At 50.3% G+C, this 22,655-nt stretch overlaps 1 long non-coding RNA gene across 1 annotated transcript; it reads right to left on the bottom strand.

Moving 5' to 3' along the window:
- Window positions 1–15,965: 15,965 nt before the first annotated feature.
- Window positions 15,966–17,441, bottom strand: LOC122479542. The gene is made up of 2 exons (XR_006296355.1): window positions 16,970–17,441; window positions 15,966–16,361 (listed from the first exon to the last, which is right to left on the bottom strand). It is a non-coding gene; the product is annotated as an uncharacterized LOC122479542 (long non-coding RNA).
- Between the last annotated feature and the right edge of the window lie 5,214 nt (window positions 17,442–22,655).

Raw genomic sequence — 22,655 nt, 5'->3', positions numbered from 1 at the left:
TCTGTATAATTCATCTTCATGTTGTGGTGAGTTGATTGGTATGAGTTAGAAAAAGGACACCTAGACACCTCCCACTGGGGAGGCTGGCCAGTGGGGAATCGAATTTGCTCTCCTTGCCCCCTCTTCCTCCCTCACTGTGAATCTTGTGATCTATATGAAGGGCCAGGGAGCCATAGTGAAATTTTACAGCTTGGCTTTTAACTGGTTCCTGTCTATAAAATTAAACACTGACAATAGATTAATAAGTGCTGTAAAATGTCTTAAATTCTTAACCACTCGCTCAATTAGGTGGAAAAAACATAACAATGTCTAAGAGTGGATTGCCCAAGATTCGTGCAGAGCATTACATTTAAAGACTGTGGTTTATGGAGAGGAAAGCTGAGAGAGAGCTTGAAGGAGGAATAGGGAATGACTCTTTCTGGTAAGGAAGAGCGGTTATGTATGGCCTTCTTATCTCCCTGGCCCGAGTCCCCATCAGCTCTCCCGGATTATAGCAGTGGCCTGTGAAACTGGTCTGTCAGCTTCCACCCTGGCCCCTCCCTCATTCTGCTCTCAGTCTTGTTTCCAGAGGGACCCTCTGTGAGATTATGGCCAGATGGCTTCTCTGCCCAGAATCTGCTAGTAGTTCCCTATCTTACAGTCAGAGCCAAAGTCCTTAACGTGAGCTATTAGACCCTGCATGATACACTGCCATTACCTATGCAACCCTAGCAGATTTGCTCCACTCCTCTTAACCATCAGACCCTATAGGATTTGCCTCCTTTCTTGCTTCATAGGCCCTAAAGAATGTGGTCCTCTCTATCAGACTATAGAGGATTGCACCCCCTTACCCATCAGATTCTTCTAGACTTGGCCCCCTTACCTATGAGCCTTCATTATTTCTTGGGCTCCACCGGATTTCATTCCCATCACCTCTCTGATTTCACCTATTTCCTTTCACACCTCACGTCCTCTGCTCAACTACCCTGGCCTCTTTGCAGGCTACATTGGTTTCAGGGCACTCATACCTCAGGACCCACTTGCTGTTCCTTTTGGCTATGATGCTTTTTCTTCGGGTGCCCACCTGCTCACTTCCCTCAAGTACTGACTGATATATCCTTATTGGTGAGGACCTCTCAGTTATTTCACTTAAAATTTCAACTGCTCCCATCTGCCTATCTTCTGCTTTGCTTTATTTGTCCTCCCTAGGACTTACCTCTGACATCCTGCACATCTTACTTACTCGATCTTTGGCCTGGAACAGAAGGTCTGGAGGCAGGATCTGTCATCTGTTCTTTTTATGGCCAGACCTCCTCGCACCTGTCACAGTGCCTGGCATGGAGCTGGTGCACAGTAGATACCTGTAAATGAATGGGTCTGTGGGTACATCAGTGTTTCCCACGTGTTCTGTGTCACACCAAGTCTGTGAAATATTAGTAGTTGCCGCTGATAGAGCATCAGAAACCCCGGGCACGAGTATGCTGGAGAGATTCTGAGCGCAGCAGCATTCTGTCCTTGGGGCCTCCTCTGGGAGCCACCCAGAAGCCGCTGTGTGCAGTGCTCCCAAATGCACCAGCACGAGAGCCTCTTGTGGCACTAAGGCTCTAAGGAGCACCCTTGGAGGCCCTTGTGGTGACGTTGGATTCTACGAGCAACTTCTCCCTGTGGAGAGGGATAAATACCTCTGCAGAGATCAGGGCCGCTGTTCCTGCCACATCTTAGAGTCCCAGGTGCATCTTCCTAACTTCTTGGACTTGGCCTGATGGAGGACATGTTCTTCACAGGGATGCACATCACACCCACCAGGGAGAACGTGGAGCCTCCAGCAGTGCTGGAGCTCCAGGTGAGAAAGCCAATGATGCTCAGCGAGTTCTCACAAGTTCATTCCAGGTGAAGGTCAAGCCAGGTGAAGGTCATGCCAGGTGCAACCGCTCCCCAGATCTCCTCTTAATGGGCAGACCCAGGGCCTCCTGCTGAGATCTATACCAATCTCCCCTTTTAGGAGGATTTTCAGGGCACCTGGATACCTCAGTTGGTTAAGTGTCCAACTTCAGCTCAGGTCATGATCTTGCGGTTTGTGGGTTCAAGCCCTGTATTGGGCTCTGTGCCAACAGCTTGGAGCCTAAGGCCTTTGTGTCTCCCTCTCTCTCTGCCCACCCCCCACTTGTGCTCTGTCTCTGTCTCTGTCTCTCTCTCTCTCTCTCTCAAAAATAAATAAACATTAGAAATAAAATAAATAAACAAGATTTTCAATACCTAGGGTTTAGTAAGTGCCACCTCACCTTTCTCTGAGCTTTGTGTGAGATGCTCCCTGGCACTCCCCCCAAGCCTCCTGTCCTTTCTGCATGAAGCCACCATGACCTGGGTGGAAGGCAGCTGGCCAGTGTTAGTCACTCTGTGCCAGATGGTCACAGCATTCCAGAGCAGGCCAACTCTGAGAGAAATGGATTGGCTGAGGGTCCTGCAGTGAATGGCCAGGACTGAGTCCAAAGTACCCTAATGGGGTGGAGGTAGACCCTGCTGGCCTTTCCCCACAAGACGGGCATCAGGGGCACTTATCCTGTCAGAGGACTGGACAATCCATTTTCAGAAGAGATACATCCTTCTGTAAAACAAAAAAAAAATGTCATTTCTTTCTTAAGCTAGAGACCCTGATTTATCTTTCACCTGTACCCTCATTCCCTCATTTTAATCCTCAGATACTTCTCTTCTCCCAAATGGAACAGAGACATCTAGAATCTTCCCATATGCTCACAACCCATCAAGAGAATTGCTTGCAGGTAAGACGATATTTAACCTACGCAATGCCGACTGCACTGGACTGGGTTGAATGTGGCCCCCATGACCCCACCTCCCCACCTTCACACCTTTTCACCCCTTCTGAGTGTGGATGGGTCCTGAGATGTGCCCCTAACAAGACAATGCAGCAGTCCCAGCAGTAGGTACAAGATAACTTACAGGATGGTAAGGTCTGTGTTGCCCGGTGGCTTGCTTCAGCCCCTGGCCTCCAATTGGTCAGAACCCAAAACCCTCAGCCAGACAACCTGCCACAGACAGAATTCTGCCAACAACCACAAGCATTTGGAGGCAGACGCTTCCTTCCCCAGTTGGGCTGCACATGAGCACTCAGCCCCACTGCCACCTTGACTTCAGCCTTGCATGTGCTGTGCATGCTGGGGTCCTTGACCCACAGAAACTGCAAGATGATAAATGTGTGTTGTCAGAGTACTGAGTTGGTGGCAATACTGTCATGCAGAAATAGATAATGGGTCTGTCTTCCCCTCCCATGTCTCTCTCCTACCAAATGCTTTCACTTATATGCTTCCATTGAAACTTGTCAGCCATGCCTATGCCTTTTGACCTCATAGTCCTTTGACCCTGGCATTCCAGGATGTTTGAGGGAATGCCTCCACCACCCTCCACACACACACACACACACACACACACACACACACACACACACTTGGGACCCAAGATGGTGTGAGTTTAAGGTGAGTTCTTGGGCTAAGCTCTTGGCTCAGGTGGACATGAATGATCTCCAGTGCCCACTGGGAGACTGGCAACCAGAGACATCTAAAAACATGGTGCCCAACTTCCTTTTATAGGCTGAGGGGCTCCAGCTGACAAATCCTGAACCTGAGGCTGTCACTGAAGATGAAGCATTCATGATACTCCAGAGTCTGAGTGCCAGAATCCTGGAACATAATTAGCTGATGCATAAAGCATGTTCTTTTGCTGTGTGGTTGAAAAAATGTCTCACCCAAGGATTATTTGATCAAGAGACTAGGTAGATATACAGCAAGTTTTGGAATACAGAGTGAGGAATGAAGGGTTTCAGTGGCTGAACAGCATGCCAGCTGCTGAACCAGGCGTTCTGCACACATTTTCATCTAATTTAACCTGAGATAGACTAAGAAACATACCCTGGGATTTATATACCATTGTACAGCGAGTAACAGTAAATGCTCATTGGTGCTGCTATTAGTTTTAGATGCTGGTCACTGCATGGATGTTTTGCTTGCATTATTTCATCTAAATGTTAACAAGAAGTGTATGATGTGGAATCAATGACATCCTCCCTTTCCTTTTTGATAGATGTTGAAATGGGCTTAGAAGTTCAGCCCTTTGCCTGAGGGTGACGGAGTTGGGACTCAAACACAAGCTAGTCTCCAGGGACACATTCCTTAACCACCTTATTGTATTAACTCTCTAGGAAGCAGTAGGTCTATATGACTCCCAACTTCTTGTTCCCTTTGCAATGCCCTACATTGAGCTGCCTCTGCCTCGTAGGAGTTACAAAGAAAGAAGTGTCCCCAATGCCCAAGGCTCCTGAAACCATTACTTACTCCCTCTTGGGCATATTTGTAGCTATACAATTGGGGAGCTCATTCCTATCACTTTCCCCCCTCCGCTTTTTTTGTTTTCTCCACTCTTTACAACCAAGAGGTAGCACAGAATCGCTGTTATGTAAGCCGTAAACTCCTCCGGTTCAATGACCGAGACTTTCCGTCTGGTGCCAAAGGTCCGCCTCTTTGAGAAGGTGAAGCTCATGTTGTTGGTTGTAGTATATTGGACAGGACAGGGCCAGAGTAGTCATCATTCTGAACGCAGCAAAGTGCTGTCAGCTACGCGGAAATTAACTACTGGATCAAATGATGGAAAGTCACGTCTTTTGCCTTAAGATTTCTCTTGAGGGAGGGCAATTTGTCATTTATGGGTCTGGTTGAGTTATATTGTTTCCTATTAAGATAAGTCTAAATGAATCTTTAATGACAGCACGCTGTATCTGTACAGATTTAGAAGCTGCAAATTAAACTGGCCATCTCCATCTGGAACATCGGTTTCCTTCCAGAGCTATCTGTCACCCGCAGAATGGCTGAGCCGCTGGAGGTCCCTACAGATGTGCCAGTGCAGCTGTGGGGAAGGCGGCCCTGAATGCTAATTGTGTGGGTGCCATGTGTGCTTCAAGGGGGCTCCTGGGGCTCCTGGAAGACGTGGCCTCAGAGTCAGGGTCCCAGGCTGTCTTCTCAAGGTTTCTGGGTTGTCTCAAATCATCTGTGGCCTGGACACTAGCCTCAGCCTTTTCTCCAGTGTCTTTGTTCCCACTGTCACCTTCTCTGCCCATTCCCATAGAACAGAAAGCGTGTGGTCAGATCGTCCCATTTGCTTGAAATCTTCCCAGGCATTTCAGGTTAGGGTTAGGGTTAGGGGTTAGGGTTAGGGTTAGGGCTAGGGGTTAGGGTTAAGGTTAGGGGTTAGGGGTTAGGGTTAGGGTTAGGGTTAGGGTTAGGGGTTAGGTTAGGGTTAGGGTTAGGTTAGGGTTAGGGTTAGGGTAGGTTTAGGTTTAGGACTCATAGTCCAAAGTCGGCCTGCCCCTCCATCCCTTTTTTCCTTCTCTGCTTCCTCATTCTGTCTCTCTGTATTTTTGGGTTAGGGTTTTGAGTAGGGTTCGTGTTATGTATATGGTTAATGTCGGGGTTAGTGTTTGGGATATAGTTAAGTGTTCGGGGTTAGTTTCGGACTCATAGAAGAAAGGTGTCCTGTCCTCAATCCCTTTGTTCCTCTTCTGCTTCCTTGTTCTGTGTCCTTGTCCTTTTGGGCATCCTCAGTGCTTGGAAGAACACCTGTTTCTTCTTGCCTGGGGCTTACTCACCCTGTCCACCTTGTTGGAAACTTCCTTACTTCTGCCTACATGTCTGTTGCTCTTTGCCTGCTGTTCACTCCCCATCGTTTTGGCCTATGTGGACACCTCACTTCTCGAAGGTACCTCCCTCCACACTGAGGCCCCTGCATTGGAGGTTCACTCAGCATCCTGTGCCTCTTTGCCCAGCACCTGTTCCGGTCTGAGTGTGCATGATGGTCACTTTGATATTGTGGCCCTATGAAATCGTGGCATCTGTCAGTTCTTTGACTTCTGTAAGCCTGGTCAGTATCTGTTCTCTGTGTATTTGCCACCCTGATGCCAGCATAGTTCCTGGCACTGGGTGAGTTGGCAAGGTCCCTACGGTCCTACACTGGTGGTGACAAAGCTGTGGTTTCTTACAACAAGACAAACAGTGACTTTGTGTGGTTTTTAGCTGTCCTTTATCATGCTTCTTTCATGGGTGTGCGTGTTTAAATATGGAGAGAGCAAACAGGAAATTCCAGTTGAACGGAATAGGCATCTTGCGGCAGAGGGATCTGCAGATGTGGCTCCTGGCGCAATTATTGACCAGCTGTGTGTCCTGAGGCAAGCCAGCTCACCCTCTGGTCCATCTTTCCTCATAAGTCAGATGAAATAGCAGTGTCTGCTCTGCCTACCCACCGGGGTTCTTAGGACCCCATGAGAAGCTGAGAAATTGCTCTGGAAAATACCGAGAACTCTGCAGATGTGCGGCAGAATCAGCACATTCATTAATAATACAAACTCTGCTCTCGTTTGTGACTCACTGATGCTAAACCCAAAGACAGTGTCCGTGTGGTTGAAACCATTGGTCATGGAGAGACATGCTGCATAGTCTTAGCACCGTGTATAAATATGGGCTGGTGGCAGACAGAGCCGGGACAACTGGATTTCGGATGGCAGTGAGCAGGATATGTGTGACAGTCTCCCAGGGATGATGTGGCACTGAATTAAGCTTTGCAAGGTGGGCAGAGTAAGTGTTCACAGCATCACATCCGCCTTAGCAGAGATGGAAGTGGAGTTACAGAAAACATTAACTGACCCTTGTTCAATTTGTGCCTTTGGGGGTTTAATTTATGGGGATAACCTGGGGAGGATGTGGAGAGGCCAGCGCCCTCGAAAGCTTTATTGCTTACATTTCTTAATAGAAGATGTGTACCACATAGGGCCGATTGGGTGTACCAGGTTCTGGTCAGGGCACAGGGGCAGGAGTGGGTGGAAAGCCTAGGCTGCAGCCTTTATTGGGGTTTCCATGGGAAAGGAAAGCCAGAGCAGAATCAACATATAGGGTTGGACTATTTGAATAGTTCTAGTGGGCTTTGGGGTACAGAGGTGGTAGCTAGTTGCCTAGTGCCTGGCCCTGGGGTGATTCAGGACAAGGGAAATGATGGCTTGTTGTACAAGAAGCAGATGAAGGGGGTGGCTGGAGGTATAGACGTGGGGTGGGTTAGTTTGTGTATGAGAGGCACTCCCCCTTCAGAGCACTTGCTATCTCTCCAAACTGGCTGGCCATGGAAGGGGCAGGCACTCCCCAGCCAGCAAGATTTTTAAGATGTCAAAACATCATTAGGGGTGTCTGGGTGATTGAGTTGGTTAAGCATCCGACTTCGGCTCGGGTCATGATCTCACAGGTTCGCAGGTTCGAGCCCCACATCGGGCCCTGTGCTGACTGCTCGGAGCCTGGATCCTGCTTCAGATTCTGTGTCTCCCTCTCTCTCTGCCCCTCCCCTGCTCATGATCTGTCTCTCTCTTTCAAAAGTAAATAAACATTAAAAAATTTTACAAAAGGATGTCAAAGCATCACAAGATACAGAAAATGAAAACATGATTAATATGGTCCTTTGTTAACAAAATTCAGACAAAGGAGGTAGCCACCATGCCCTTTCTGAAAACTCATCCCTTGGTGGCACTCTCGGAAAACATCCCTAGGTTTAGACCCTGGACTCCACGGTGGAGGGATAGAGACCACAGGGGAGAAGCATCCCTGGACCTCAGTGGTAGCACCCCACTCTGTCCAAGCCAAGGGCCCAGGGTGGTGTTCTCGAGGTGCTGGTGAATCTCCACTGGGTGCCATGAGACATCTAGCTTGGGCCCTGGTGGAGCTCAGCACCCCCAGGCACCCCCAGCTGATGTCCCTGCTTCTGCCCTTGGCTCCTCTGACCCCACTTCCATAGGCAGCCACATTGTTTGTGTCCCCTGGGCTTGAGGGGAGCTGCAGCCAGGAGCTCTCAGCCCCATCCCTGTGGCAAGTGGTGGATGGTCTTTGCATGAATGATATGTGCCTCTAAACATGTGCAGATTTGAGCACACCCTCCAAAGTGCTGTGAGGGAATCAAGTGTTCCAATGATTCACAGAGACTCTGTACGTCTTATTTTTTATTTTTTATCTTGCTTTTTTTAACGTGTATTCATTTTTGAGAGACAGAGAGAGACAGAGTGCGGGTAGGGGTAGGGCAGAGAGAGAGGGAGACACAGAATCCGAAGCAGGCTCCAGGCTCTGAGCTGTCAGCACAGAGCCCAACGTGGGGCTCGAACCCACGAACGGTGACATCATGACCTGAGCTGAAATCTAGAGTCAGATGCTTAACTGACTGAGCCCCCAGGCGCCCCCGACTCTACATTTTAAAGGCACATGCAACTGGGGTGTGTGTTTTAAGTAGAGTAGGCTTTGGCTTCTGTGCAGTTTCTGGGAACCGAGGCTATGCCTCCAGTTCCACCCACTATGACCCCATCCAGAAAGCTGCTGTAGGGATAAGGGGGCACGTTTGCCATATCTCTTCTCCTCCTGATATGTAGCAGCCCACAGCCCCAGACATCTAGGCAGGGCCATTTGACTCATTCTGGCCACGGGCATGTGGGTGGAGGCCATGTTGGACACCTCCAGCCCTGACTTCTCGAATGTCTAGGTTAGTCCCTGTGCTCATGCCATTTGCTGGCTGGATGCAGACGATCTCGGGAGCTGCTCTGAGGTCCCAGCATAGAGAAGAGCCCCAGGATGCAAGGAGAAGAGGCTGGCTCCCTGACTCATCACTTAGAAGTCCTGGAACACCCAGCAGGATGTGAACAAGGTATAGTGTCCTGGAGGTGCAAGCCTGCTGGGATGGGCGCCTCTTTGTCATGTGGGGACCAGCAGTGATCGCTCTAACTAATCCAAGGGTATAAGAATGCAGAGGAGTGAGTCCAACCTCAGAATCCAGCAAACCTTGAAACCGTCCTATTGAACTTTGTAAAGAACCAACATTATTGAGGTATAACTTACATGCGGTGACAGGCACCCATGTTGGGGGCACAGTGGGATGGTTTGGGTTGGTGTATTTACCCACACATCCATCACCACCCTCAAGTTGTATGACATGTCCATCACCACCAAAAGTTCCCTCCTGCTCATCAAACTTCATAGAAGGAACCATTCACAGCATTTTCTTCTTTAATTTTCATTCATGACAAGTCATTTCTTCTGAAGCCACCCAAGTCGTGATACACTGTGAAACTGTCTGCTGTTCAGCAGAAGTGTGACATTGGGGTCCTGGCTACCACTGCCATGCCCAGTGCTGCAAGAACAGCCCAGGGCTGTCCCTTGATAGAAGCTTGAGCAGACCCGCGGGTTAGGGGCCTACTTCTGGTGGTTATGCTAAGGGAAGGCTGGATGCAGGATGACAAAAACCTCCCTCAGACGGTGGTGGCAGAAAAAGAGAGGAGAAAACACCTGTGTGTGCACAGCAGAGCAAATGAAAAGAAAGGACAACTCTCCTGGGTTATGGGGACAGTCAGGGACAGGGTAAGCTTGAGCTTCTCATTGGGCAGAGAGTTGGAGGTGGTAGAGTTTCAGATATACCGTGGTGTTGAGTGGTGGCTTGGGGACACACAGGTGGCATGTGCTGGTTGGCATTTAGAAGTATGGTGGACCCAGGATAGTGGTTAACGTCGGGGGTACTGGCTTTGGAGACACCTGGTGATTGAAACCACAGGACACACAGAGAATATGCAGAGTAGCAATAGGGCTGAGGCTGGTGTCCTCACAGCACTCCAGGAGTGACAAAACCAAGCCCACAGAGGACACGGGGAAGAAATGACCCCCAGAGTAGGAGGTCTAATCACATTCTCCTCCCTGTTGCCCCCGGCTCTGTGCTCAGGAGTCTACCCTGTATTTATGGACCCCATGCCTTTGGCCCTTGGGATTGGCCAATGGAGGCACTTATAGGAGACAAGGCAGGAGAGGGGTTGGGGTATCTAACCCACTGGCTCCCTATAGATCGGGACCCTTGGACGATGACATCAGCCCCCAGGAGACACTTCTCCTTACCCCCCTCCCTGTGTCTCTGAATCCAGAAGGTTCTCTGAGCCTGTCTCTGAGGTTTAGAGACCAGCTGTTACCAGTGCAGGACCCGGCCGTTTCCCTACACACTGCTCACACCTTTGTAAATCATTTCTTCCCTAAAATTCCCTCCAATATCCATTCTGAGTGTGCCATCTGTTTCTCATTAGAAACTGATACAGACATCTGTCACTGGTTTCAAAAATAAATCTGCATTCCGTATTTTCTATCCGTTTCCCTGAGAATCTTCTCCTGATTTCTGCCCAAGCTGTGGAAGGCACCAAAAGAGAACTTTGCTGTCTGAGACTGTCCCCCTTCTCACCCAAACTGTCACTGTTTTGGGTGGCCCGTCCCCTGGGACAGTGCCCCCCAGATGGGAGTGCCCCAGGACAGAGTGCAGAGGGCTGCTGCTCTGTGGGTGTGGCTGCAGGTAACACAGGCTCATTTTGGAAGGCGGGAGAGACCTTGTTTCCTGAAAGATCGGTTTGATGCCCAATTATAATTCAGGAATTATTGACAATTGTAAAATGTAGCTCCCTACCCCCCTCACCTTTCCTTTTGGTAAAGGGTCAAAGTTCTAGACAACTTTGCTTTTGTCTAGACTGTTTTGCTTAGACCCTTTCCTTTTGGTAAAGGGTCAAAGTTCTAGACAACTTTGCTTTTGTCTAGACTGTTTTGCTTAGACCCTTTCCTTTTGGTAAAGGGTCAAAGTTCTCTGAACTTTTGGAGTCTTGAAAAGCCCCTTTCAGGGTGCTCCCCACTTTCTACCTTTGTTTAGTTCTGGGGCTCAGCTCCCCTCTCCCCTATAGGTGGGTGGGTTCCACTGCTGTGCAGTCTTGAAACATCAGCTTCGTCTTAATAATATCTCAGTTAATTCCTCTGCGAATGAAGTAGATGTGTTCCTAAACTGCCAACAACCCATTATGGGAACAGATACACAAACCTGGAGAAGAAACTTCTAGAAACCCATTAACTTATCATTCCATCCATTGTGTTTCCAGTGGGATCAGTAGAGGAAGAAAAAAGTAATAGATAGAACACAGCCGCCAAAGAAAACAGGCATCATACTTTGACTAATACCTATTGCCTCAAAAAGTCAAATTATCCCAAGAAGAAAAGGAACCAACCAAGAGGCAGATAGGGGTAGAAAGGCATTCAGCCTGCGACTTTGCCTGAGGGACTCAGTTCAGAAAACCAGGAGAAAATTATACAATGGTGGTAGCTTCACATTAAATTGCTCATAATGTGTGTTCAGATTGTGTACAAGAAGACTCATTTTTAAGTTAAGTTCAAAAAACCATTTAAAAAATACTGGTTGATGGGGCGCCTGTGTGGCTCAGTTGGTTGAGCCTCTGACTTTGGCTCAGGTCATGATTTCACGGTTTGTGGGTTCCAGCCCCGCGTCGGGCTCTGTGATGACAGCTCAGAGCCTGGAGCCTGCTTTGGATTCTGGTCTCCCTGTCTCTCTCCCCTCCCCTGCTTGTGTCTCTATCTCTCAAAAATAATTAAACATTAAAAAAATTTTTAAAAAATACTAGTTGATGCTATAAACTCAGAACTGCAGTTTTCAGAATCAGAAAGAATTCTTACATCCTTACACACCTGTTTCTATCCCCCAGATTATATCCAGTCGTAAGCTTGCATATAATAATTTTATCACTTTGTGTGACATAAGAGCAGTGGGCAGTTTCCACATCAAAAATCACAGACACAGAGCAGAAAAAAAAAAATAGTTTCTTCAAAGGAAGTCCAAAAAGTGCATTGGAACGATGGGTACATCCCAGAGAGCTTCTAATGTGTGGCGTTGTGACCCATCCCAGGACACTCTCGATAATCCCATCTGGCGGCCTCGTCCATCCCTCTGTGTTGGCAGTTAAGACAATTATATTGACAACTGCTATTTTCCCAACACCGTGTGTTTTTGCATGGCCTGAGCCCATGTGCAGGACCCACGTGATTTCCCCAAACAGTGCAGGGTCTCCGTGGCAGAGAGCACGGCATGAGCACATCAGCTTCATCTGCAACCAGGAACCCGTCCAGAGACACTGAGCCTTCTTCCACCTCAACACGGCTCCTGCTGGAAAGGCCTTTTGTGAGGACACCTACCCGCTGAGCCCAGAGCTCATCTGCATTGACAAGATATTACCACGCCATTACCAGCGATGTCCACAGGTATGTTTGTGATGTGATGTGTGTATACCGTGATCGTGTGTTTAGAATTTGATGTGCGTGTGTGCGTGTGCACCTGTGTGGGCAGGGGCACAGGTGTTCCACTGTTTACCTGCGAGCCATTGATTGCAATAGCCAACTCATTCTCAGGAAGGGTCGCTGGACTACACAACTCACTATCCATGAATCACTTCTCCCCTCGGGTGTCAGATTGCGATGTCTGATTGGGACATCAGAGTCGTGTCCGCGTTCAGGTAAGCGTGTGGCGTTTGACCAGCGTGGACTCCCCTGCACTGCCTCCCGTCTTGGCTCACTGGCCACATGAGCCTCCGGTTCACAGTGACTCTTCACTGAATGCTGTCCTGGGGCAGTTGTATCCCCTCAGAATCCCCCGTTGAAGGCCTAACCCCCAGGACCTCATGATGCGACTGTATTTGGAGACACGTCCTTTAAAGAGATGATTAAGGGAAAAGGAGGTCCATAGGGCAGGTCCTGGTCCCACCTGACTGTCCTTGTAAGAAGAGGAGGTCAGGACACAGACACACAGAGGGATGGCCGTGTGGGGATGGAGGGAGAGGACAGTGTCTGCACAACAAGGGGAGAGCCCTCCGCAAGACCCAGCCCTGTGCACACCTTGATCACAGACCCCCAGCCCCCAGGACTGGGAGGGATACATGTCTACCATTGAGGCCTCTGGGTCTGGGGCACTTTGTGGCGGTGGCCCGCACATGCTCATACAAACACCCACGCAAGGACACTGCCCTGCTGGAGGACAAGACAGTCTGCCCGCCAGCAGCACAGATCCCACAGGGGCCGGGTCGGGTGATGAGAGGGGGGACTCAGGTGGCTTATGTCCTGCCCAGCTGCCCAGGGAGGTCCTGGGGGTGGGGTGGATTTGTTAAAGGCACAACCACGCTGTGGGACGGGCTTGTCTGGGAGAGACATGTGGGCAAAGAGACATGTGGGCAGAAGAGACCGAGGGGCTCTGACCCCATGGAGGCTCCAGAAAAGCACTCTCCTGCTGCTGTCTGACCCTGGGGCTCAGGTTGGGCCTTTCTCTGCCCTCTCGAGGTCCCCAGAGGCCATCAGCTGCCCCCCTGCCTCCTTTTAGGTTTGCCTATGGTGAACATTTGCAGGACGTCTCCCGGGCACTGCCTGCCCTATGATGACCCCACAGTCCTCAAGTGGCCCAGCCCCTCTCAAACCACACATGATGGGGCCGTGAGGGACCTCTGGCCCCAGCAGAGCCAAGCACATGCCCTCCCTCGGCAATCTGGAACCTTCATTTTTCAGACCCGTTCTGTGTACGTGCCACCCTGAGCCTAGGGAGCCAGACGTCTTCAGGGAGCAGGGGGACGTCAGATGTGCCTGGGGGAGCGGGAACGGGAGCCACGGGGGCGCGGCGTCCCCATCCCCAAAGCTCCCTCCCAAAGCCCCAGGTGTGCCTGCTCCTGGGTTCCAGGAGACACCCCCGCAGCTTTTTAATAGACATCAGTCCCTGCCCTTCCGTGTTTGTGGCTTTGCTGTTTGTGCTGTAATAGGCTCCCATGACTTGCAGTCCTGGAGCCCCACTTAATTCTGGCCACACACCAACATTCTTTTATTTTCCATGTGCAGAAGAAGCCAGAAAATGTGCTTGACCGTAGGACCGATTTCTGGTCTGTTCACTGCTGGAGACGCGCCCTGTCCCTCTATCTGAGCCATCCCAATTCCCCAATGGCCCAATGGCTCAGTACCCTCTTCGTCCTCACGGCCCCACCTCGGGGTTGATCTGGGCCCTGTCCTAATGCATTATGGGACTGGCCACCGTGCAGCTCATCATGGGACCAGAACAGAAGCTACTCGGAGGTCATCCGACATCATGTGCATTCTGAATTCGGAGCAAACTTGTCTTCCAACATAAACATGGTTCCCCACGGGGGCCCTAATTGCTCTGGAGAGGGCCGGCCAGCCAATCAGCCACAACCACCCCACTCCACTCCACAGGAAGGGCAGGGTTTCCCAGCTTGAGCCCCTCCGAAGTATTTATGCTGCTCTAAGAGCTGCTGTCCCCTCAGCTGCTGTCCCCTCCTGGGTTATTTCTCGCTTCCTTTGTGCACACCCCCAAAACCAGAGCCCCCAGTCCCCCATCTGCAGGACCCCCTTGCCCACACTCTCCTCGCTTGTTCTCTTTGTTTCTCTCCCACATGTCTGACATAATAGAAAACAGAACCAAATATTCAAAAGGCACTTTCCATTTGAATCAGGTTTGGGAGAAACATAGCTAACATGCCTCTTCGCCCAGCTGGTGAAATGTGTGACATTTACCAGGGCCGTGGCGAATCTTGTCCAACAGCCCATTTAAAATGCCACTCAGATTCCCCCATCTCTGAGTCTTAAAAAGCACTTGTCCTACAAAGTGTTTTCATTACCAAAAATATTAAGCAGAGTCTTCATCCACTCAGAGTCGCCCTGTAATTCTGCAAGGAGAGCAGTCAGACCTCTCCTTGGATGAGGTCTGCTGGGCAGAGGAGGACGGGCCCCCCTCGGCCTCCCCGGCGGTGTGCACGTCTCCTATGCACAGGTATGCGTGTGTGTCTCCCGTGCAGTGCCTGGGAGCCCGGCAGCTCACGTCTGTGTCCAGGACCCAGGCAGTGGCAACAGCTTGGATCCTGAGGCATTTCCTGGCCACGCCACACCCATTGGTGGGTTGGAGCCTTGGACCTCTTGCTGCCCTTCTCAATGGTGTTTGGCTTCCGGGGACAGAAGTGAGCAAGCCCACATCTATCACTGATTATTCAGAATGGGTCTGGGTGTGAGTCTCCTAGAGGCAAAGCCAAGTGCACGTGAGCAATCTAAATGTAGAAGGTGGTCCTTGTGGGATTGTCACTGTCTGTGTGTCCTCTGGATTTATCCCCTGCTGGGACAGCATTAGCTGCTGCCCTCTACACACTCACACACTCAGGGGTCAGAGTGAGTCTTTCCCAGTCCCCTCCACCATCTGCTCGGAAGCAGCATTCATTGGGGCAGGCTGCATGCTGGAAACCCCCAGGTTACCCAGGTAGCATTAGAGAAAGAGTCGGTGGAGGGAGCCTTGAGCTTGAACCCAGGTTTTAAGAGCTCCAGAGACAACGAAACTCTGCCTTATTGACTCTTCTTTTGTGTAAGCAAGTTCACACCACTGGGAGGGGCTGGAAGCCTCATCGATGGGAAGATTTGAGAAGGGGCTCCTGTAATACAGGGGCCTGGACTGGATGACTTTGTCCAGCAGGTCATGGGGGTTATCGAGGGGTGTCTGGGTGGCTCAGTCAGTTAAGCATCCAAGTTCGGCTCAGGTCATGATCTCACAATCCGTGGGTTTGAGCTCTGCATTGGCCTCTGTGCTGACAGCTCAGAGTCTGGAGCCTTCTTCAAATTCTGTGTCTCCCTCTCTCTGCCCCTCCCCCGCTTGCACTCTGTCTCTCCCTCTCTGTGTCTCTTAAAAATATACATTAAAGGGGTGCCTGGGTGGCTCAGTCGGTTGAGCATCCAACTTCAGCTCAGGTCATGATCACGCAGTTCGTGAGTTTGAGCCCCGCGTCGGGCTCTGTGCTGATGGCTCAGAGCCTGGAGCCTGCTTCGGATTCTGTGTCTCCCTCTCTCTTTGCCCCTTCCCCGCTCATGCTCTGTCTCTCTCTGTCTCTCAAAAATGAATAAACGTTAAAAAAATTAAAAATAAGTAAATAAACATTAAAATTTTTGAAAAAAATAGGGGGTTATCGAATGTACTGTGCAAGGAGTGGTCTCGGATTGGTGTTCACAGAAAACGGATTTACCTGGTGGTGCTGGATGGAGGGTACAGAATGGCATTGCAGGGAAGGGGCCCTGCCCACGAGACCTCGGCCGGCAGGCTGAGGATGGGAACAGAGACAGCAGAGAAAGTGTGGAGATGCGAACCATGAAGGATGAGGCTTGACGTTTAGCTGTGGGGTGGGCAGGAGGACCCCAGAGGGCACGAGGTGTGTGGCATTCCGTGGGTGTGGGGGGGCTGGAGAAGACGTCCACAGCCAGTGTGGGTGGGTGAGAAGTGGGTGGTATCTGGCGGGTTGGGCTTGATTAAGCCGCTTTGCCCTTGAGGTGCCTGGATGTGTCCTTCAAGCTGAAAGGGATAGAGCAGCTCCTCCTCTTCTGGAAGCCTTGTCAGTCCTGATAAAGGAGAGTAAAGCACCCTCTTCATTGCTGTGTGTGTGTAATGACGTCTGTGCATTGGGTGGAGACCTAGGGATGCAACAGAGACAGGGAGATGGTGTGGTTACGTGCGTGCACACCTGTGCCCTTGCGCTGCCGGGACCTCAGGGTTTCTTTGGACCAAATTTAGCTTCTTAGCTCCGATTACATTCAGATGAACTTGGCCATATGGAAACGTTGATTACATGTACAAATTTTGTTTGGGAGAAGACTGTTTGTGTGTGCGAGCGTGTGTGTGTATGAGTGTGTGTATGTGTGAGAGAGAGCTCGACAGAGAGGGGTATATATAGAATGATGCCGGGAAACGTGTCTTTGTGGGGAAACAGATGGCCTTGAGCAAGGGAGCTGAAGGCAGGAGATGGTCCCGGCTGCAGCTGCTTCCCCCCAGCGCGCCTCTGAAGACACTTAAGCAAATTCCGTCTGATTGCGGTCCCTCTAGCACCTTCTTACCCAGATGAAATAAGCGTGGAACAGACTCTTCTGTCTAATGAGAATCTAAATTTTCAACTTTGTCAGAGATGTAAGCCTGCAGCCTCAGCGTGATGCGCATCTCCAAGCGCACAGCCTAAAGAGCAGGGGACCCAGGGCTCCCTTCCCTCCCGAGTCCCCACACGAGACCCAAGCAACACACGACTCACCAGGATGTTGATAATGGCATCGTGGCAGCGAAAGCCCTCCAGTTCGGATTCCAGGTGGGCACATTGAGTCCAAGAGTTTGCGGAGTTCACTGGGCATCTTCTGTGTGTAAGAAGATAGATGCCAAGGGACATGGCCATGGACCAGCCAGATTCCTTGCTGTCTTGACTCACGGGACAGCATGGAGTCTGCAGCCTTGAGCTGTGCCCCCTTGAGCAACTTACTTAACCCCGACACACCTCCACGTTCACATCTGTGAAATGAGAATACCAGTCACACCTGTCATGGGAGAATCTCGTGGGGGAAACACCGTGCCCAGTGCCGGATGCACAGCCAACCCTCCACTATCGCCAGCCAGGATTCGAAGGAGCACGCTCCCATGACCGAAAGAAAGACAGTGCTTGCAGAGCACGGGCGTTGGGTATTTGCAGAAATGACTTTTCCGAAGCATTCATAAGCGATTTCAAAGTACTTTTCCACATCTTTGTTCCAAGTTGTCTTGTTTTTATGTGTTATTAGTTCAAGCCTCCTGAAATGAGGCTGACAAGGAGGCATAGAGGTCTCTGACAATGCCGCTGGCCTCCGTATTTCCAGAGTAAATGCTGTCAGTGCTCACAGAGGAGCTGAGGCATGTGTGGTGGTCAGACAGAAAGACGGAGGAGTGAGCTGCCGGGCCTGGAGAGCCAGCCCCCCTGAGTGGAGCCCCACCTGCGTCTCCAGCTTCTGGATCCCAACAGTCTCTGTCTGTTCCCTCAGGGTTTCTCTTTGCAAACCCTGCCTCTTTGTTTTCCCTCAGTGCCTTTGCCCCGCGCTCTCCCTGGGCCCAGAAGAGCAAGGTCTCAGCTTGGGCTTTCCTCCTGGTCCAGGCCTCTGCCCCAGAGCCGGCTGTGCGGGGAGACCTTGAGCCCTGCTGGTTGGATCACAAGTGGTAATGACCGCCAACATTTCCAGATGTTGGGTCCACGTATGGTCCCATGTACTTGGGGGGCTTTGGAGCATCATCCCGTGTGACCTACACACGATCAAGGACGGCAGAATCGCTCCTCTTCACACTGGAGATGAGGGGACACACACAGAGTGGGGGTCACTTGCCCAGCTGCACAGCTAGGGAGAGGCAGAGCCCCCGTGCCCACGCTGTAGCCCCTCACTGGGTCCCTCCTGAACCAGTGGGCTGAGTGAAGGGCTCCCGGATTGTGGAGCTCAGAGGAGACTCAGGCTTCTCTGGTTTTACATAGAATGAAGGGGAAAGAGAAAAACTCACCACTAAGGGGATGGGAGAAGTTGATGGTCATCCCAGGACCACTTGCGATGCCTTGATTGCACTGGCCCATTTCAAACCCATCTGGGCACACCAGGTTTTTGTGACATGTGCCCTCTGAAAGTCATGGCCCTTGTCTCAAAAGTTTGATACTAACTTCAGCTCCCTTCCAGACCCCCAGACGTAGATTCTGAATGTGCTGCCTCCTTTCAGATCATCTTTGCGGTCTTGCAAAACCACCCTTCTTGATGACATCGGTGTTTCGGGAACAACCCAAACACCCTCCTTAGGTTGGAGGTTTGTCCTTGTCAATTATGCCTCTGGAAATCTTGTGGCTCATGTGTTCATTGGCCACGACTCACCCTGCAGGACTCAACCTCACAAGAACTTCTTGGGCATTGGCTCTAGGCCAGCCACTGTGCAATCAGGCCACAGTGCTCTGCTGTGACCTCTCTGCCCACTGATGGACAGCACATCTCCCTTCCAGATTCTTCCATCGAGGCCACCGACTTTCCCAGGGGTCAGTGTGCACACGGGAGCTGCAGTGTGGTTATGTAAAAACCATGGCACTCATGTGACAGTGCTCTCAGATTACAACCCTAGCATTCCTCCCACTGGCTTGAAGACACCTTACCAAAGGAGCTTTGGAAGGAGGCACTGGCTGACTCTCATGCCCCCCATGTTACTACAATGGTTGTTCATTCTCTGGCTTTCCAACCTTTTGGAATATATATAGTACACATTCCTTTTAAATGTTTGTTGTAAAATAATTTCTGACTTACAGAAAAGTTGCAAAAGTGGTACAGAGCATTGACTTAGACCCTTCATCCCCCTGCCCTGTATGTTAATGTCTTCTGTAATGGTGATGCCATTACCCAAAGCAGGAAATCATCACTGATACAATACTAGTTGCTTCACACGAAACCTGGTTGAGTTGCCCCAATTTGTCCACTAATGTCCTTTTATGGCTCGAGGATCCCCTGCTGCATTTGGTTGTGAAGAAGTGAGTTTAACGGGCCCCACCTATTGGTACTCACATGCTTCAAATCCACTGATTTGAGATTTCTGCACATGGGTCTATGGACTCCTGCTCACATGACCTCTCATTAGGTGTCCTGATCCCAGAATTTTAAATGGAGAGGCTTAGTTTAACCCTTGGAAAAGATTCACCCTTACATTCTTGAACTCCCTGAAGTTTGGGGGAAGACACCTTTCCTTCAAAAGCACTTTTCTTCTTAGTTTTTGACACAACTGCTATTTCCAAAAACAAATAACCTTGAACCTTCCGTCCCGCTTTCCTGATGGTGAGACATGACAGGGGTCCTTTGTGACATATCAGTAAGCAGTCATTCCCCACATAAACACAGCCCTCCCTCCACGGTGACCAGATCTTACTTCATCAGAGGAGCACTTAAGCTCTGTTGCCAGAAAGACAGTGAGAGGGTAATAACACAGGGGCTGACAGCAATGTCCCTTGACTCATTTTAAAGAATAAAAATAAAATATAGATAGAGAGATGCATTTTTTTTTCTTAAAGAAAATGAATTATTCTTTGAAAGTTAGTCAATCTCTTGGGGGCATAGTGTGGAAAATTAGATTTTAATGGCTTTAGAATTGAGGTTCTGTGGGTCAATAGTACTGGACACTTGAAGTAAAATGACAAATCTATTAGAAGAAAATCAAACATTTTGTTGCTCATCAGAGAGGCAGTCAGAGGACAGCAAGCAAGGTCTTGGAATTCTTCTTGTGGACAGAAGGCATCAGAAAAGTACCAATTCTGCTTGGTGTTTTGAGATCCTTGGGAGAGGGTCAATCATGGATTTTTAACTCTCCTTAGTCAGAAAGGCTCCTGGTTTCTGGACTGTTTGCAAAATTCTGTTGCGGGAAGTTTGGCAGGATGGGTGTTTCATAAGCATTCAATCCCAAGGTGGTATAGAACGGACTCTGCTGTTTCTCAGCAGACTTTCCACCATCAGTCCTGGCTTGCGTTTGTTTGGTCAACTTATCCCTATCGGATGCACTTCGCTTTTCGACTTACGAGGTTGGCAACACTGCCATGGGCAAAAGCCAAGTCTGATTTTTGTCTTGCGTCCCTGACTTAGAATCTTATTTTTTCCTCACATTTTACAGAAACGGATGCACAAACCATATATCTGAGGGCATCAAATCAGTAATTAAGTCGTGCCTTTTTCTCTCTCTTCAACGATACCTGTTCTGTCTACACCACATGCCGGATGCTGTCTGGGGTGACTGGGACACCAGTGTGGGCCTTGTACTCCTGGGACTGATGGTCTAGTACGAGAGACACAGGCAGAAGTAAAAATGCACACAACTACCTATTTAATGCCAAGGTGGGACAGGCCATAAGGCAAGTGAGGTGTGTTATCAAAGTGTCAGGTCAGCTGAGGACGACTGGAAGTTAGCTGGAAAGAGGACTTCCCAGCACACAGCACATGCATTAGGCCTTTTGGACAATCCCCTTCCCACACCCCTGAATGAAGAAGGCATTGTTTTACGTTCCAGGGAAGCACACTGAGGGGTGGAGAAGCGAATTGGCAGGACCCTGGTTGTGCAGCTGATGGAGCCAGGGTGTGTAGCTGTCCACCTGGTGTGGGAAGGCAGAGGGTGACAGAAATACCCAGGACACTCTAAAGCAAAGCAGAACATGTCAGGCTCTTTGAGAGCGGTAGATTTTGGAAGAGAGCCCAGGGGTGGGATGCAGGGAGCTTTCAACCGCAGGACAATTCTCTGGCTTTGCCTAAGGATTTTGTTGTTGTTTAGGTCCTGTCCTGCACAACCTTTTTATGTATGATTTTGTTGGAGACTTTGGAGCTCTTTGGACCATGTTTCCAGACGGCAGGAGCCATGGCGGGAAAGGGGGCAAACCATTGGATTCAGTGACAAAGTCAAGATCTCAAATGTTCTCACTGGATCCTGTGCCCCACAGGCAAGGACTTCCCATACCTGTTCCCAGGACCATCATTGGCATCTGGAAGAATGACATGCAGCCTGATGTCTGTGGCAGGAGGGAGGGAGGGAAGGAAGGACGGAGGGAAGGAAGAGAGGAGGGAGGAAGAAGGAAGGAAGGAATGAAGGAAGGAAAGAAGGAAGAGGAAGCAATGGAGGGATGGAGGGAGGAAGAAGGGAAGAAAGGAGGGAAGGAAGGAGGGAGGGAAGGGGGAGGGAAAGAAGGAAGGAAGGAAGGAGAGAGGAAGGAAGGGAGGGATGGAGGGAGGAAGAAGGGAAGAAAGGAGGGAAGGAAGGATGGAGGGAGGGAAGGAAGGAAGTGGGGAGGAAGGGAGGGAGGGAGGAAGGAGGGAAGGAAGGAATCTTTGCTAAATTGAATTAATAGAAAAACATGAAATACTGTCACTAAGTCCTTTCTGGGCTCCGAAATGCTAACACACGTGCTGACAGTCTGGAAGATTCCACTTACTGATGTCTAAGATGAAGATATGCCATCTCCTAAGTGAAACAGGAGTACTGGCCACAGCTGTCCAGCTCAGGACAGCCCCATGTGGGAGCCACACTAAGAAACTTTGACCAGCAAGAGCTTTGCCAAAAGAGAAATTAGACAGCTTTAGAAATAGGACATCGTGGGGAGAAGATGGGGTGAGGGTGGGAGGCAAATCCCCAGCAGCCTTTGATGAGCTGGTGGCTCACAGGTTTCCCTAGGAGTGTGCACCTGTCCTCTCTCACATTTCCTTCTCCCCCTCCCCCTCCCTTCCCCTCCCATCTGCCTCCCTCCCTCCCTCCCTGTCTCTCACACACTCAGGGCACTCACTGGGGTGAGTCTGAGCCAGGGAAAGCTCCTTTGGATACATTGATGGAAGAGATGGAGTGTGACAAACTTGCCATCTCCCTCCAAATGTCTCTGCGTCTGTAGCACCAGCTGCGGCATTGGCTGCTCAGACCCCCAGTGGGCCAGGCGCACAGTCCAAGATCCTCAGCCCCCCAGCTGGGCTGTACTCTTGTCATTTGTCATTTACTCCTTGGGGATAAGACCCCACATTCCCTGCCCCCTCCCTCCTGCCTCTGCAGGTAGCCCCTGCTGTTCCATCTGGAATGCCCTTTCTGGTCCTGCTTTTAAATACTCCTGTCCATCTTTAGACCCAGCTGGATGCCCCACTCATGTGCAACCTTCAGCTCCGGTCGTCCCGAATTCAATGGATCTGCCCTCCCTTGAGGAGCAGTAGCCCACCCTGCCTGCACTCTGGAATCAAATCACTGGGGCAGAGGGGTGTTCGGAAATAATCTGGAGTCGGGCTCCAAGCCAGTGGAATTGGGGTCCTGAGTGGTGTGGGGTGGGGACAGGGGCACCTGGGAGGCCAAGGTGGGAGCTGGCCCACTTAGGTTTGTAAAAATAGAACTAAAACACAGCACTTAAGCCATGTGGAAGCTGACAGGTGGCGGGGGGGGAGGCAAGGTGA

This window comes from Prionailurus bengalensis, chromosome C1, assembly GCF_016509475.1.
Source record: "Prionailurus bengalensis isolate Pbe53 chromosome C1, Fcat_Pben_1.1_paternal_pri, whole genome shotgun sequence".
In the NCBI taxonomy this organism is placed as follows: domain Eukaryota; kingdom Metazoa; phylum Chordata; class Mammalia; order Carnivora; family Felidae; genus Prionailurus; species Prionailurus bengalensis.
Note: the sequence above shows the minus strand (reverse complement) of the source record. Positions and strands in the feature narration are given on the sequence as shown.